Source organism: Gracilinanus agilis, chromosome 5, assembly GCF_016433145.1.
Source record: "Gracilinanus agilis isolate LMUSP501 chromosome 5, AgileGrace, whole genome shotgun sequence".
NCBI classification, from domain to species: domain Eukaryota; kingdom Metazoa; phylum Chordata; class Mammalia; order Didelphimorphia; family Didelphidae; genus Gracilinanus; species Gracilinanus agilis.
The window spans coordinates 84,201,346-84,208,422 of record NC_058134.1 but is presented as its reverse complement, the minus strand read 5'-3'; the positions used below and the strand labels follow the sequence as shown (position 1 = coordinate 84,208,422).

At 32.5% G+C, this 7,077-nt stretch overlaps 1 protein-coding gene across 1 annotated transcript in view; it reads left to right on the top strand.

Moving 5' to 3' along the window:
* The window catches only part of WDR37 (WD repeat domain 37), an 80,007-nt gene that overhangs the window by 6,752 nt on the left and 66,178 nt on the right, over positions 1 to 7,077 (top strand). The window lies entirely within an intron of this gene.

Genomic DNA, 7,077 nt, shown 5'->3' with positions numbered 1-7,077 from the left:
TCTCTCTCTCTCTCTCTCTCTCTCTCACACACACACACACACACTCTCTCTCACTCTCACTCTCACTCTCTCACTGGAGGTTGGCACTGGAGGGCTTTTGCTGGCTAAGCAGCTTAGCCAGCTTGGGATTTCATTTTATGTATTTTTTTAGATAGGTGAAATTTTCTATCCCTTTCCTTCATTTCCCTTTTTCATATATCTCCATTTTTATTAAAATTACATTGTTAAGAGCTACTAACAGATGTCTGATTTGAGAGTAATCAGAAAGGCGACCACAATATTTTATTAATATTATATTTAATATTTACCTTTTCATTTATTACACAGTGCTTGCAATCACAGGGGAGCAGGGGACCCTGGTCATAGTTACAGGGTAGAAAAGAGTGCTTGTGGTTACTCAAAAGACCAGAGTATAGGCTGAGAGAGTATTAAACTCACCTCTCCTTACATTATACCACCTTGGAAGAACTGAAAGCAGATAGATAGCCAGAGCTAGCTCTGAAGACAGCAACTGCACAAAGAACCTGAAACTTGGAACAATTCTCCTTTTACCACAGTTACAGAGCCCAACTTTAACAGTTTTTTTTTAATTAAAAGAAAAGGAAAAGGCTGGAAAATGAGCAAACAACAAAAAAAGAAACAACATAAATCTTTGGTGGTAGGGAAGACCAAAAAAGAAACTCAGAAAAAGACAACAAAGTCAATGCTGCTGCATTCAGAGCCTCCCAAGAAAAATATGAATTGCTTTCTCAAGCTCAGGCCCAAAAAGAATTAATGGAGCTCAAGAAGGATTTTAAAATCAAATAAGAGAAGTAGAAGAAAAATTGGGAAAAGAAATGAGATACAGGAAAATCATGAAAAAGAGTTAATAGCTTAGTAAAGGAGGCACAAAAAATACTGAAGAAATAAATACTTTAAAAACCAGAATAGGCCAAAAATCTACTGAAGAGAAGAACTTCAAAAGCAGAATTGGCCAATTGGAAAAACATATGCAAACATATACACATCGAGGAGAACTTGGAAAAAGAAATACAAAAATTCACTGAGAAAAAGAACTCTTTCAAAAATAGAATTGGCAAAATGGAAAAGGAGATATACAAGCTCACTCAAGAAAATAATTTCTTAAAAATTTAGAATTGGATAAGTAGAAGCTAATGACTGTGAGGCATCAAGAAAAAAGAATCCAACAGAGTCAAAGGAATGGGAAAACAGAAGAAAATGTGAAATATCTCTTTGGAAAAATAACTGACTTGTAATAAATCTAGGAGAAATAATCTAAGAATTATTGAACTACCTGAAAGCCATGATAAAAAAAAAGAGCTTAGATATCATATTTTAAGGCATTATCATGGGAAACACTGATATTCTAGAACCAGAGAGTAAAATAGAAAGAATCCTCCAATCACCTCCTGAAATTAATCCCAGAAAGTTTGACTTTCAGGAATATTATAGCAAATTTCACAACTCCCAAGTCAAGGAGCAAATATTGTGAGCAGTTAAAAAGAAAGGATTCATATATAATGGAGCCAAAGTTAGGATAACACAAGACTTAGCAGCTTCCACATTAAAGGATTAGTTAAAAAGCACCTGTGAATAGGATATTCCAGAGGACAAAGGTGCTTGGTCTTCAATCAAGAATTATTTACCCAGAGAAACTGAGCACAATTCTTCAGAAGAAAAATAAGTGTTCATTAAAATAGGAGACTTTCAAACATACCTGATAAAAAGACAAGAACTAAATAAATAGACAATTTGACTCTCAAAAATTATCTAAGAGAAACAGGAAAGAGCAATCAGAAGACATTCAATAAGGTTAAACTGTTTGCTTTCCTTCATGTGAAGATGATTCTTATAAACTCCTAAGAACTTTATCATTATAAGAGCAATTAGAAGGTATATGCATAGATAGAAGGCAAGGGTATGAGTTGAACATGAAATGATGTAAAAAATAAAATTAAGGCATGAGAAAGAGGAATGCATTGGGAGATGTAGAATGGGGCAAATTATTTGCACATAAAAGAGGCATGAAAGAGTGTTCACAGGTGGAGGGGAAGATGGAGGAGGAGGAGAACACACAAACCTTACTCTCATCAGCATTGATTCAATGAGGAAAGAACATACACAGTCAGTTAGCTAGAGAAAGCTAGTTTACCCCACAGGAAAATTGAAGGGAAAGAGGATAAGAGAAGAGATGTGGCTGATAGTAAAGGGGACAGATTGGGGGAGGTGATGGCCAGAAACTAAATAAGCTGAATTGGAATGGCAAGTAATATACAATAATCATATTGGTGCAAAAATTTTTGCAAGTTTCTAATAAAGGTTTTATTTCTTTATATAAAATATCTATAAAATTTTTAGTGATTTTTAATATAATAAGCAAGGCTGCTCTTGGTTTTGTTGTAGTCATATCTGACTAGAGTCATTGTGTAGCATGCCTTTGAAGTATGTACTTTGTGCTATGCACCAGCCACTGTGCTAAGCACTAGGTATACAGTGACAAAAATGAAGCAACTCCGGCTTCAAATAACTTGAATTCTACTGGGGTGGAGATGAGGTACATAAAGGAGCATATGCAACAGATTTACAAAATAAACAGTAAATTTTTTGAGGGGAGAGCACTAGTAGTTGGGATTAGGAAAAGCTTCATGCAGAAGGTGGTGCTTGAGCAGAATTTTGAGGTAAAGAAGGGATTGAAGGAGGTCAGATTGAAGTTGGTGCATTCCAGGAATGGGGGACAATTGGTCCAATGTAGTATAGTTGAGAGATTGAATATTATGTGTGAACAAGAAAGCCAGTCTTAAGACTGTAGTGTGCAAGAAGTTTGGGGCAGGGGTGGGAGGTGATTTATTAATAATGTTGAAAAGTTTTATTGGAGCCAGGTTTGGAAGGGCTTTAAACCGAGTTTCTATTTATTGGTCCTAAAGATTATAGTGAGAAGCTATCAGAGTTTATTGCGATAGGAGTAAAATGTCAGACCTTACTTTTAGAAATCACTTTGCAGATGTGTGGAGGATAGATTGGAAAGGGGAGAGATTTGAGAAAGATCAATTTGGATCAAGAAAGAACCATCAAAGTTGGCAATTAAGAAGTCATTAGTATCTGGAGGAGAGCAGGCAGTTTCAGTCAAATGATGAGGTTAGAAGCCAGATTGCCAAGGGTTGAAAACTGAATAAGAAATGAATGGTGGTAAGGAGTATAGATTTTTTTCTCTTATTTTTTTTTTTTTTTAAATTTGGCTCTAAAAAGGGAGTACAAGTATGAGACAATATTTGAAGGGGGTAATAGGCCCTTGAGAGGATTTTTTTCAGGATGTGGGACACTTAGGTATGTTTGTAGGCGCAGGGAAACACCCAGTAAATAGGAAGAGACTGAAGATTAGAGAAAAGGGATGTTTAGGGTTATTTAGTCTAATAGAGAAGATGAGAAGGGAAAGAATCATGGGTACAACCCAGAGGAAATGGTTTTGTTGACTAGAAGGGTCACTTCTTATCAAAAATGAGAATTAAGGAATTAATGATGGATGAAATCAAATTTTGTAGCAAAGGTAGATGACTAAAGGAAGCATTTAGTAGGAGTTTGGATTTTTTTTTTTTTTTTTTTTTTTGGGTTACCATTTCACTTGTTGGATTAAATTTAAGCTTTTTTTCTCATCAATATGACAATTTATTATTGAATGTAACACACTTTTTATATTATATAATGATGAAAATATTGATCTTTAAAAGTGGCCAAAATTTGAGAAGAGGTTAGTAATGATTCTTTCTACATTTTGATTTTAAAGAAGTTTAAAATGAAAGTTCACATAATTTAAGTAAAACTATTAATTTCTTGGAAGACTTTTAATTAGTACAAAGGGAATGGGCTATAACTACTTTGCATTTTATTGATAATTAGAAATTTTAGATACTAAATGATAGTTATGTAGTAATTTTAACCCCTGAAGAATGCTGTCATAATTTCTGAGTGTTGTAGAAATATATTTTACTATTAGAATAAACATGATTTAAAAAAATTTGAATACTTTAGACCATTTATATTTAATTGTTTTCAAATAAATTATTTTTACTTGTTCAAAATTAGAAGTCTGTATACAGAATTATTTTATCTGTTGTACAACCTAAGTAAAACCCTTGAATGGCTAATTAAGTTTTTCAACCCCGTTTGCAAAACTCAACCAACTTGATTTTTTCTGATAATAATCAGTAAAATGAAATTGTACTTTTGTGTAGAGCAACTCATTATTCATCCTTGATCAATTTAGTCTGTTAGTAGAATGCCCTTTGTATAAAAGGAAAGAAAATTATTGTTAATTTGCCATACCTGATTTTGGAACTTCTACCTTGAATTTTTTTTAACTTGCCTGTATACTTAAAAGTAAATAATTATTAATAACAAATAATGAGGCTTTGGTTAAATGGAAGATATGGTGCAAAAATATATTTTAAGAATTTAGTCTTATGAAATATTACCACTTAGTCTAAAAATTCTTTAGTGATCTTTTGCTAGGCTATTATCTACCATTTTAGAATTCTTTGTTTTGGAACAAATTCGCCCTCTAGTGGATAAGTGAAAAATTGTCAACTTGTGCTTTATTTCTTAATTGCCCACACATTAAATGTCATTACTCTGTAATTAATTATGTCTTTTAGAACAAAATACCTAAAATATTTCTAATTTAATTTACTTCAAAATCCAAATGAGTCCATGTAAACATAGAGAGAAATATTGTTGCTAAAATGACGGACTTTAATTTAGTTGAATAGAGACTTTACATTATATGAATAAAAAGCAAAATTTGGAAACTTTTTAAGGCATTTATCATTTTATGCATAATTTTAAAAATTAACTTTTTTTTGGTTAGATATTCAGTGCCAGTTAAATCTTTGTACCATTGGAGACCAATTTATTTTGTGATTTGTGCAACTTCCTGAGAATTTAATCTGAGGAAAAAGGGCAATCTTAACATTGCATCAGATCTTTCAAGTTGTAAATCCACTAAGAATTCAGAAAGTATGTACTGTAAGTAAATTTGATAATTCACATATTATTTAGACTAACATTAGGTTTGTAGGAAACTTATCTAGCATAACCTGTTTTTCTAGCAATGATCCAAACGGTATATTTTGGAACCCTGTATGTGTGTTTCCTTGTGAATTCATGACGTGGTACAGGTACATACTTCATAAGGTCCAAATGAGAGCTTAGGTGTACTTTTGGTAGTATTGCCTAATTGAAGCTATAGGGGAGGGCTATAAAAATAGGTGGGCAGCTGTGAATCAATGTGCTCAAGGATAAGCCTGAGGCATGTTAGGCTATTTGTCATCTGGTTCTCTTCTAATTCAGAAGCCATCTCTAATTATGAAATCCAAGTGGCCAATATGTACCTTTACCTTTTGAGTGTATGGCACTTAAAAATTATGGTTGAAATTTATTTGGATATTTGCATGTATAAGGAATATCATGGGTCTTTTATTTTGAATAGCTGTTTTCCTATAATATCTTTTTTCCAAATCATTTATAATTTGCGAATGCAATAAATAAGTCAAGCTCTTTAAAGGAAAGATGATAAATGCATAGGAACATATTCCTTTTTTTCCTTTAAGACTTTTCATTTGAGGATATTTGAACTCATATTTAATCAGCCTATTGAGTGATTATGTGTGTATATATGTACATACACACATATATATTGTTTTAATACATAGACCAAGTAGTTATGCTTATTTGAAAATGTCGTATTTAGTCATTCTAGGAATTGAGCTGAGCTCCTAATTATACTCTTGTTTTTAATAATTCACAGTCTTCTGAAAAACACTACACCTCTAAAATTCATACTAACCTATGCCTCTAACTAGCAGGGCTTTTTGAAGCAGAAAGGGTGCCAGAAATACAAGGGAGTGACTCAGGACATCATACTAGCTAGCATTTATATGATGCTTTTAGAGTTTGCAAAGTGCTTTGTAATTATTTCATTTAATCCTCACAATCCTGGAAGGTAGGTTCTGTTGTTGTCTTCATTTTGCAGATGAGGATTGCCGGGGGTCACAGAGCTAGTAAGTGTCTGATGATGGATGGGTCTTCCATACTCTTGGCCCAGCATTCTGTGCACTATGGTTCTACCTTGTTGCCTTGAGATCAAGAACTTACAGAAACATGATTTATCCAGACAGTCATGGTGTTAGTTTCTGTATTTTCAGAGAATATTAGCAGTAGCATTAAATGGCTTTCATTTTTAGTGTTAATAGTATATCAGTATTAACATAGAAGTAGACATAGCCAGTTAGGTGGATCATGGATATAGAGCTAGATTTAGAAATATCTTTTAGTCCACCTCCTAATTTTGCTCAGGGGCCACAAAAATAGTAAATAGCAGAGTGAGACAGTAATTGGCAAAGTAAAGATATATTAAACTTTTGGTAACAGTGTCTCTTGGAAATATATAGAAAATTATCTCATACATATTGTATATACCCCATCCACCTGCTAATTCACAAGATTGTTTTAGTCAAAGATTCTACATTGTCAGGCCTAGACTTACTACAGAAATTTTTTTGAAAGACATGTTTTGCCTAGCAGAGAAGGAACTTGATAAATGCTTCTTGAATGAATGAATCCAGCAATTCCATTAAACAACTTTAAAAAGTGTTTCAATTTATGTTCTTTCTAATTTTGTTAAAAATTTAAAATGCATATTAAAGAGAGGATGCTTAGTTTTAGAATCTATATTAAAATAATACTTTCATTAAATAAACACTTATTGAACTTCTGTTAAAATACTTTTATAATGTCAGTTTTGAACAAGTGTCTGTTTCTAAATTTTACTTCAGAAAATGTTACAATTTAACACTTTAGTCTTAATGAGAACAATTTTAAGTCCTATGGTTATTTCAGTAAAATACTTTGCAAATAACTTAATTCCTATACTCCAAAGTCAAATTTAAAGGTATTAAATAGTTTACTAGTTTTGTTGATTATCTTGTCTTTGTCATAATCATTTGTCTTCCTCCCCTATCCCATTTAGATCCTCCATTGGATCAAAGAAAACAATTAAGCAGTCATATACAGTATCTGTTAACA